At 29.6% G+C, this 10,634-nt stretch overlaps 1 protein-coding gene across 2 annotated transcripts in view; it reads right to left on the bottom strand.

Moving 5' to 3' along the window:
- Positions 1-10,398, bottom strand: part of LOC107449610 (protein tudor) — a 65,414-nt gene extending 55,016 nt beyond the window's left edge. Inside the window, exons 1-3 of one of the 2 annotated variants that reach the window (XM_071177393.1) lie at positions 10,255-10,389; positions 7,061-7,117; positions 4,188-4,253 (exon numbers count right to left, since the gene is read on the bottom strand). The gene's annotated coding sequence lies outside the window, so the exon portion shown is untranslated. Of the gene's footprint in view, positions 1-4,187; positions 4,254-7,060; positions 7,118-10,254 lie in introns of both variants that reach the window. The other variant, XM_043044029.2, reaches the window with a different exon arrangement.
- Positions 10,399-10,634: the final 236 nt, after the last annotated feature.

Consider the following 10,634-nt stretch of genomic DNA (forward strand, 5'->3'; position numbering starts at 1 on the left):
AAGAGTTTGGCATTCATCATACAACTGTTGGAGATCACATTAAATCTCTTGGGTTTGTGTTAAAGCAAAGTGTTTGGGTTCCACATGAAATAACGGAAAAGAATTTATCTGATCGTGTAAGAATGTGTTCATCACATCTGATTAGAGACAATGTGGAGCCGTTTTTGGACAGGCTGGTTGCTGGAGATGAAAAGTGGATTCTTTACGAGAATATTAAGAGAAAAAAATCCTACTGCAAACCAGGAACATCATCAGCAACAGTTCCAAAACCAAGTATCCATCAGCGAAAAGTACTGCTTTGTTTGTGGTGGGAAAGGAAAGGTCCAGTGTACTACAAGTTGCAGAAACAGGGAAAAACCATCAACGCGGATCTGTACTGCAATGAGCTAGATAAATTGAATGCAGCTATCAAAGAAAAAAGGCCAACATTAGCGTCCAGAAAGGGAATAGTGTTACACCACGATAATGCTCGCCCGCATTCTGCAATGGTGACACTACAAAAACTGAATGCGTTGGGATGGGAAATCCTTAGTCACCCACCGTATTCACCTGATATTGCACCATCCGATTGTTATTTCTTCAGATCTCTGCAAAATTATCTAACGGGTAAAAAATTCAAGTCTTTTGTAAGTGTTTCTAAGGCAGTTGCTGACTATTTCAATTCTACAGACGAGAACTTCTACAAAACAGGAATTCACAGGTTACCTGAAAGATGGCAACAGGTTGTAACAAATAACGAAGCATATAAAATTGATTAATATTAAACGCATATGTTTATAAATGAATTCAAATATTTTCTTTAAAATACGACAGAACTTTCCCTCCAACCCAATAGTTTTATGATGATACTTATGAACTCTGAGCAAAATGAAAGATATTAGAGCCTCTAATAATAATTCAATCTTTTACTTTATCGCCACTGGAGAAAATCCTCCTTGAAAAATTAAAAGTTGGCAGGTATACATTAGTAAAATTTAGATGCCCTGGAGCCAGTGGTGACCATTAACTTTGCCTTATGGCACATGAGCCTCAAATTTATCAACATAGAAATTTATAAAATGACTAAATTCCCAAAAAGTATAAATTAATGAATTCTGAGGATGAGACTAATTGTTTAAACCATGCATATAATTAGAGGACTATCCTCAAGTTTGAACTAATGAATTTTGTGATTTTTACTAACATTATTAATTAAAATTTTAAATTTTTTGATGATTTATGACAAGAATTTAAAATCCTTACTTGAAATTCAAAAAATAGATACAAATATTAGGCAGAGACACAAAAATTAGGAATATCAGGATAAAAAGCTTAAAATCAGGACAAGCAGCGTTCATGCTCTACTTTAAAAATAAAATTCAAGGACTTTTTAAGACTTATTTAAAATTTTAAACCAAAATGTCTTGACAATAATAGTCAGTTGACGATAAATGTTAGACGATAATAGCAGTCCTGAAAAATAAAACTTCCATTGCTCTGTAATCTAAGTGTAAAAAAAAGCAAAGGGTGATTGACATCAAGTCAAGGATAAAATTCATCATGCATAAAAATGTCGGATTTGAATTTTACATAAGGCCTATTTTAAGCTAGGTATACAATCTCTGAATAAGCAAAGATCCGGACAAGTCATGAAAAAAAGAGGAACATTTCAAACAATCTATACAAAAATGAAAACGAAGTACACTCAAATTTATTTATAATAACAAATCTACAGTTAGAGTAAAGAAAATGGAAAACATACTACTTAAAATTATTAAAAGATATTTATTAGTAAAAAACTCATGCATCTTAAATGATATGTAAAGAACAAAACTATCATTAACAAATATAATAAATAATTTTTGAATGTCTGTGGTAAAATATGATTGAAAAAAGAATCAAATAAAGCGGACAAAAATAAAAAAAAGCTGAACTTCTACAACATAGTCACAGGGAAGATGGAGGGGGGGGGAATGTTCTATATAATACTGTAATATCAATGAGATATATAAAAACAACTCTACCAGAAGATTTTTATTTAATAATTTTAAATATTTAAAGTGGAAGAAGCATTTAGACAGTGATATTTAAAATGTTCTTAAATACAATTTTAAAATTTTGACCACTTCTCTATTAAAAGAAATCAATTATTGTCCCAGCTTAATTAGCATTTTAAATTAATTACCGGTCAGTCATGTTAAATTGAAACAGTTGCCAACTTTCACCTTAACATCTTCTGATAGATTCTTCCCAACAATTTTCGTCACTTTGACTGTTTTAATTAACCAATCATACTTGAATTTATTAAATTTTTTTCAGTAGCATTAATCGTACGCACTTTGTGTTTGCCTTTCTATTTGATTAAACGTCATCAAAAAAATTTCTTTTAAATTAACAATGATATATTTTCATAATATATTCAATGATAGCTATGAATTTTTTTTTTTGATTTCGAATTAATTTTTGCAGTATATATAGAATTGACTGTTTTAATTAACCTGTGATTGTTTTAATTAACTAATCATACTTGAATTTTTTTTCCAGTAGCATTAATCGTACGCACTTTGTGCTTGCCTTTCAATTTGACTAAACGTCATCATAACTGAACTGCCTAAAATGTAATCATAAAATAAAATTTTTTAAAATGAATAATAATATATTTTTATAATATATTAAATAGAAGCTACGAAATTTTTTTGATTTCATGAACGAATTTTTGCAGTATATATAGAATTACTGTTAATATTTTTTTAATTCATTGAATTTAAAAATTTTATATTGCTTTTATTTAAAAGAAAAATAACAATTTACGAAGTTAGTTTTTTAAACTTTTATTTGCATTAGATTTTTAAAAAAAATGCCTCTCAAAAAGCAGGTAAGGTCAATACATTAAAGAAAGCATGTATTATTTGAAACACACATTTCAAATTTTCTGTCAAATAAAAATTTTATTTTTCAAAAGTAAGAAGAAATATAAAGCATTGCTCTACTGATGTTGGCTAGCATATAATAATCCCCTTTCCCGGAATTGTGTAGCAGGGGCAGCAAATGAGTAAAACGAATCACCCCATTAAAAATAAAGTTTCGGTTTATCTTTAGAAGTCCCCTTCAAGAAAATATTATTTCATCATTTGAAACATGTCGCTATTGACGGACATGTCGGATTATGGCTGAACCAATTATTTATTTCACCTCAATCTTTCTCACTAGCTAATACTTCTCTTCAACAAATCAGTTAGGATTTAAAAAAAGCGAAATGTGATAAACTTCAGGGGCCCCCATTGGAACGCGGGGTCTGGGCCCATCCTTAAAAACGGATCTGCTCAGGAGGCTACTGCAGGGGGAAAAAGCTCCTTCTAAGTCCATCAACTCATATTTCTCTCTTTGAGTTAAAAGCAGGGACTACAATAGGGTCAAACTCAGAGCTAAGTCAAACCAGTATTTGCCGAGGACCACGTTGACCAAAGAGGGAAATCGTGACGTGAGCAACTGATAAGCGTGGACAGCACACGTCATCATCAGAAAGGTAGGAAGATTATTATCTCGCACTTACGTGCGTCAGAAGTTAAACACAGAAATGCGGAAAATGGGGTGGTTTTTAAGAGTTTCAGATACTTTTTAAGGACATTTTAAATTTTTCAAGGATTTAACATTATTTTCAAGTACTTCTAGGGGCTCTTGAAAATCAAAATGAAATTCAAGTACTTTTCAAGGTTTTTTCAAGGCCGCGGGAACCCTGGACAAGATACTTTTTATGAGGAAAATCAGGAATACCAGAACGAACCCTGCCTCAGCTAAGTGTTATCTAAATTATCAAATCAGTGTCATGAATTAATGCATATGAAAAAGATATTCTCTCTTCTTAACTATAAAAAATTAAAAAAAGACTGTCTAATTTTCAACTCTTTGAATGGAAACATGGAAATTTCAGATTTAATTTTGTGAACTCAATTACTAATCCTATTTTATTACTTTTATTCATATTATACATTATTCACTTTCCATGTGTATTTTTAAAGGATTTATACTCAATTTTAAATCTGGATTTACCTTAAAAAGAAAAAAAAAGAAAGAAAGAAATATAGAAGCTCTGGGCTCCAAGGGTGCATATTTTTGAAAGTGAAGTAGAATTACAGAACATAACAAGCCACAGGAAAAAATAAAATAAATAAATAAAATAAAATTGTATAAAATTTAATTTAAATTACCTGTTGTAAGAGTTGAATTTCGGACAAGCAAAATCATCAGCCATTGGATTCCAATTGTCTAATTCACTGTTAAAAAAAAAAAAAAGAATAAATGAATAAACAAGGGATTATGAATATTGAAGTTTTTGAAAACAAATGTCATGACTATGATTATTTAAAAAAATTTAAAATGAAATTCAAAATAAAATTTAGAACAAATCTGACTATTAAATTTATACAATACTCTATTAACTATAATTTTAAACAATACTCCATAATTGTAAATTTATGAAGGGGGCTGAAGAAAAAAAATGAGGTCAAAGATGAGGGGAGAAAAAAGATATAACTTATAACACTTACATATATGTATTCTTTAGCAAACAAAAACAAAAGTAAAGTTACACTCTATTACAACAAGCCACCATTTATCGAAGAAATTTGAAACAGTTGACACCAGTTATATGTTTAGTGGACCATAGCTTTTAACGAGTGAACCCCGATTTTAGTGAACAATATTTTTAAAATTCATAAAATTTATTAGTTTTCCCCCTCCCCAAGTCAGCTAATCCCTACTAAGAAAAATTCGTTTAACATTCTGAAACCAACTGAAAATTAGTAATTAGTCACAAAGCTTTTTTTTAACAAAATTATGTTTTTCTGGCAATGGGTCTTAATTGAAAAACAAAAACAAGGGGATAATTAGACAGATCAATGCAAATTAACTATTTTATTGTGCACAATACACAAAAAGGTATAATTTAAATAGAATATCTATAATTTAATATGTTTGAATGAACTTTAATGTTCTTTTCAATAAACCTGTTTTCTATAAGCATTTTGTTACAACGAGCAAATTTTGTGGTCCCTTCGCCTTTGTTTTAACTGAGTTTAACTGTACTTGAAAGCAATTTTGCAAATCAGATAAATATACCCCTGTTTTTTAATCATTAAAATATTCTGCATCTGAATTAAAAAGGCACAAATATGAATTGCAGATTTTAGATTAATATACCTTATGTTCTAGTGTATACATTGACTTACTATTTAAGACTACTGTACAGCAAATTTCTGGTATCCAGGAAGTACAAGTAAATGTAGGAGTAATGTCGTGAGGGAACAGGAGGGCACGTACCCAGCCCAATAATTTTTTATAGTATTTTTATAGTTTATAACTTTTTTTATAGTATTACTTTAAATAAACATCAAAAAACTATTTTTAATTTAATAAAAAATTGATAACCTTAGAAAATTTATTAATAATTTAGCGAAATAATTCTATATCACCTTTTGACGTAAGTGGTATCTTAAAAAGGCATTCAATGATTTTTTTAATATTATTTTGGTCATTATTTAACAATTTTAATGTTGAAATCAGTAGGTATTAATGAGGTTTATAAATGTGGCTATTATTAATTTAGTTAAATTTATGCACAATATATATTTCTTTAATTAAAAAAAATTTTCTACTAACATAGTATAGTGTAATATTTTTTAGGACCTATTTATTTTTTTTAACTGTCAAACGATTTCAGCATCCTTTAGATTTTTTTTTTGCTTTACAGCATTAAAAAACTTTCAGCTTGCTCAGAATTTTAAATTTTTATTCAAATTTGTTTTAAGCATAAATTTTCAGGTAAAATGACAAAATAGTTTCGTGAAATAGTCTTATAGTTTTTAACCAATAGGTTTTTATCTAAGTTAGATCCTAAGTTCTATTATCATACGAAATTTTGCTGCTTACTTCGAAAAAATGCACCTTTGCTTTTGTTGATCACAGTCTATCATGTTGCTTATTTTCCATCTTATCATAACGATTAAGATCAACATTTAGAGTTATCAGTAAAGTCAAAATTAATTGAACTTCATTTCATTTTTTCCCAGTGTTCTCCCTAAGCGTTTTTAGAAAGGCGGCCCGCCCTGCCTGCCCTTTGATCCCCATCAATGCACCCTCTTTGCTCTTTTTCTAAAAATGAGTCGCCATCCCTTGAAAACACTCTTTTTATTTATATTCCATATCGAAAAAAATTTATATATTGTTTAGATAATAACTACACACTGGTAAAATAATCTGATTAGTTTTATAAATAGTTACTTTTATGATTATTCTCAACTCGTTAAATTCTTTTAAGCATCTCCTTTTTTGGGGGGAGAGGATATATTTATATATTTTGAATGATTTTAAAAATATTCTTAAATAAATAAATTTTTTTTAGGGAAAGAAATGCACCGTATATGTTCATTTTCTCATAATTCTCAATGTAAATAATAGAAAAAAGTTGTTTTTCAATTAATCATTTTTTTTTGTTTACTTTTTTTGAAGAAAAAAATAAGCACAGAAATTGTCTTATAGTTTGCTTTTTTTATTTTTATAAACCACGACTTTGTTTCTTATTTCGATATGTTTAAGATGTTTCGTATTGTTTATGATGATATCTCATATTATTTATGAGTGTATTTATAATAAATACACTCATAAAATAGTATAAGAGGGTAATTTAAAAAACATTGAGGATCAAATTCAGCAATTACATAATATTACACATTTTCATACATTTTTCGGTGTAAAGTGAGTGCCCCTTCAAAACCCTGCCTCTTTTTATTTCCTCGGGAGAACTCTGTTTTTTCCTAACATCTTGCAAAAAACTTATTAACTTTTTGCTATTTGTTGTTAGTTATTCATAGATGGAGAAATAGCTTCTACATGACATTTAAAAATGAAGAAAGTTGGTGGGCCTGAATAAAGTCGAATGAATAAAGTCGGTGGAACTTAGTGCGGCCTGAAAACGGATTGTGAAAATAAAAATAACTTAATCATGGTAAAATAAAGAGTGGAAAAATACTTATTTTAATGTTATAATCATTAATATTAAAACAAATAGCTTCCTTTACATTACCTCATAGTTAAAAGGGTTAGTCCACTTTAGAAGGAGTAGGCAAGAAGGGGGAAAAAACTACAAAAAAAAACAAACAAGAGTTGTTGATAAAATAAACATGTTAATCAAAATATTCAAGAAGTTTACAATCTAAGTTATGAGAATCCTTGAACAAAAAACAATTGAAATAATTAAAATTAAATGTAAAAGATAGATTCTCGAAAAATCTTAAAATAACATTTTTATAATTTGAACAATATCTGAAATCATTAGGGGTATATTAGTCTGAGACCTTAAAATCTATTTAAAACTATCATTGAAATAATATTCAGAGATCTGTGGGTCCATTGACCATAATAGGGGATAAACTCATTAAGTTTCTCACAATAACAGCAAGAAACTAGGGTGAATTCTTTCGACTGCTTTGCTTCGCATATGAAATCTTCTCTATATCTGGCACGATTGCAAGTGCATGACCTTGACCAACAGTATTTTCAGTTGCTTTACCCAGTGATAAAGGAACAGAACAAATGTGAAGTTTCAATACCTACCTTTGCCTGAAGGACATGACTGAGAAATTTATCTGGTGGCCAGGGCCACTAGAGAAAAATTTATTTTTCTTAACCTATTACCTGCCGAGTAAAATGTACGTGATTCACTTCCCAGTGCCACCGTTTTTCGTTCAAGTGCGCTTTGTTATGCAGTGTTTTGGTGGGGGGAAAAGATGCAACCGTAGCAGATTGTAGCAAAAGATGCAACCGTTAAAAACAGTTTACTTTCACAAAAGTAGAAAAAGGAAAAAAAGAAAATATAAAACTTAAATTAAAGAATAAAAATTCAATATAAAAGATGTTAAAACTAAGCTGTTGTATGATAAATCCTGAAACATGGTTGGGCACATAAACCAACATCACAGTCATTGCACTGATAGCGGGATTCACAGCGAATAAACACGGGAAACAAAAGCGAAAGAATAAACCCAACCTTACTCATATAGAAACACACAAGCAATAAATACGATATCACTTTTCCAACACATCCCTTTCCCATTCCTCCTCCCCTGAAATTGGCAATACATGCAAACCCTTTCAAAGTCATTTCACTACATTCTGAAGTCGGGGTGTAGTTCTATTTATAGCAGCGGAATGCAGGGCATCGGAAAAGCGTATATATACGCCTGCGGCAATCAACGCATCATCTGGCCGAGGCGTATATCGGAAAAGCGTATATATACGTCTGCGGCAATCAACGCATCATCTGGCCGAGACGAATATATACGCCCGCGGCAGTTAGGGGGTTAATAAAAGGAAAAATAATAATTAAAAAATGACAAAGGAAGATATACAGACTCGGATAAAAGGAAAAACTTTCGACAAGCACAAAACCTCAACAAAAAATTTTTATAAATAGGAATTTTGACGTTTGATTTTTAAACTGCATGAATATGATTTTCGATGAATATTTTTTAATTCTTTAAACACAAGTCATAATCGTGGCTTTAAAAGAGTAATAAGTATTTTACTTTAAATATGAATCATTGTAAGTTCAAATCAAGTCAATGTAATTTTAAAGCGTGCATGTGTAGTTAAGAAAGAGCATAAAAAGAAATTTCTTTCTCTCAAAAATTCAATAAAAGCATACTTCCTTTGAAAAGGCAAATATTTCTTAATTATTTAAATGAAAAATAGTAGGAAAAACTCATCCTTAATATCAGGATACCTAAACATCAAAGCCAATGACATAATAGCTGAAAAACTGTGGTCGATCAAATCAGAGAAAAATATTCTCATATTAATCATTGCCAAACCTGCGAGTCAGAATAAGGGTACTCTGACAGTGGTTTTTTTCTTTTCTTTTTAGTAATACTAAAAAATTCTCCATCATGGGGAGTAATTTTTTGTAATATATTATGCATATTTGAATATATAATAGGCACAGATTTTGGATTTTATTTTTTCTTAATCGCTTTTAAATTTCTGTATCAGAATGAGATACAATCTGGAAAATCACACATCCAAAACAAAGATAAATATTAAGGTCAGAATCTCTCCAACACTAATGCTCTCAGCGGGGTAAAATAATCGTCAAGTCTTGGCAACTTCCAGGCAGCGATGCAAGGAACTAAAAAAAAACATCACAGAAAAGGACCAACTCAAAATGTATAACTGAAGCCATTCCCAGGCAAATATCAACAAGTTTTTTTCCTTGAAATTTGCAAGTTTAAAATGTATACTGAACACGATACTGAAACATCCTCTCAGCTTTTTTCATTCTTTATCTTTCATTATTCAAGCTTTATAACTTTTTTTTATCTTATGCATTTGATTTGCTTTTTTCAATCTCTATTTTTTCAGATTAATCTTATCCTTCAATCATTGCCATATTTTTTTTTTAAATTGTTTGCAAAACTTTTATATTCTTTTTTTTGGAAATATCATTTTGATAGCTAAGTAAAAATTTTTTATTCCTTTTATTAATAGCTATAAATGCCAAAAAAAATAATCTATCCATACATCGTTTGGATTTATGGTTTTATAGTATACATTGTTTGGATTTATGGAAAATTGAGAAAAATAAAGTAAGCCTAAAACTGACTACTCTAATTCGAAATTCGGGTATCATAATATCGTATTAAAAATAATAGTTTTTCTTAAAACCATGCGAAATTTTGAAATATAGTTGAAAAAGAAATCGAGAAACAACATTGATTTAAAATAGAATACATGCAAGTTGAGTGCACTAAAGAGTGATAACTCAAATGATTCAAAATCTGTGAATTTTATTTAATTTTAAAGAAGAAAAAAGTGTTCAGAAGCTCCCACGAGCCGCAGATCAACAATTTAAGAAGAAAATTTTCTTTTTCATATATATAATACTAATTATATCCCCCCTGGCAAAAGTCAACGTGTTTTTCTTTTTAAAAAAAAAACAATTTGCAAGTATAAAATCTATTTGGCATCGTGGCAATTGTAGTTGGTGCGACTGATCATAATAGAAAAATATCCCCCATACGATACAAAAACTGTAAACAAAAATGAACACAAGAAAGCATAGAGAGCAAATATTATTAGCTCATTGTCTGCAAATTTATCCGCGAACTTTTCAAAACACACGTTTCTTCAGATTCTACGGTATCATAATAAATATATATATATAAATACATGTTTAAAAATTTATTACATTTTCAGCAAAAAAAATAATTACAATAGACTTACCAACACTAAATTATGTTTAAGATTTAACTAACATCGCAAATATCCTGAAATTTTAAGTTTACAAAGACAAAACAATATGAGAAACATGCTTTAAATGTTTTGCGAACAGTTGTTGCCATATGTAATAAACAGTAACTTTCCTCCGGTTTGATTTTGCTAACCAAAACAGTTTATAGATGGCGCATATCGCAAAGTAGTAGGTAAATACTTTAAACATCACACTAAAGCTGCACCTGAGTAGGGCAAAAATGTAATCGATTACATTTTTTTGATTACAGTAATCAATTACTTGTAATCATGATTACAAGATAGCATAACTATGATTGCAGCTGTAATCGTGATTACAACAAACAATTACAGTAATCAATTACTTGTAATCG

The sequence above is a fragment of the Parasteatoda tepidariorum genome, chromosome 2 (genome assembly GCF_043381705.1).
Source record: "Parasteatoda tepidariorum isolate YZ-2023 chromosome 2, CAS_Ptep_4.0, whole genome shotgun sequence".
Taxonomy (NCBI): domain Eukaryota; kingdom Metazoa; phylum Arthropoda; class Arachnida; order Araneae; family Theridiidae; genus Parasteatoda; species Parasteatoda tepidariorum.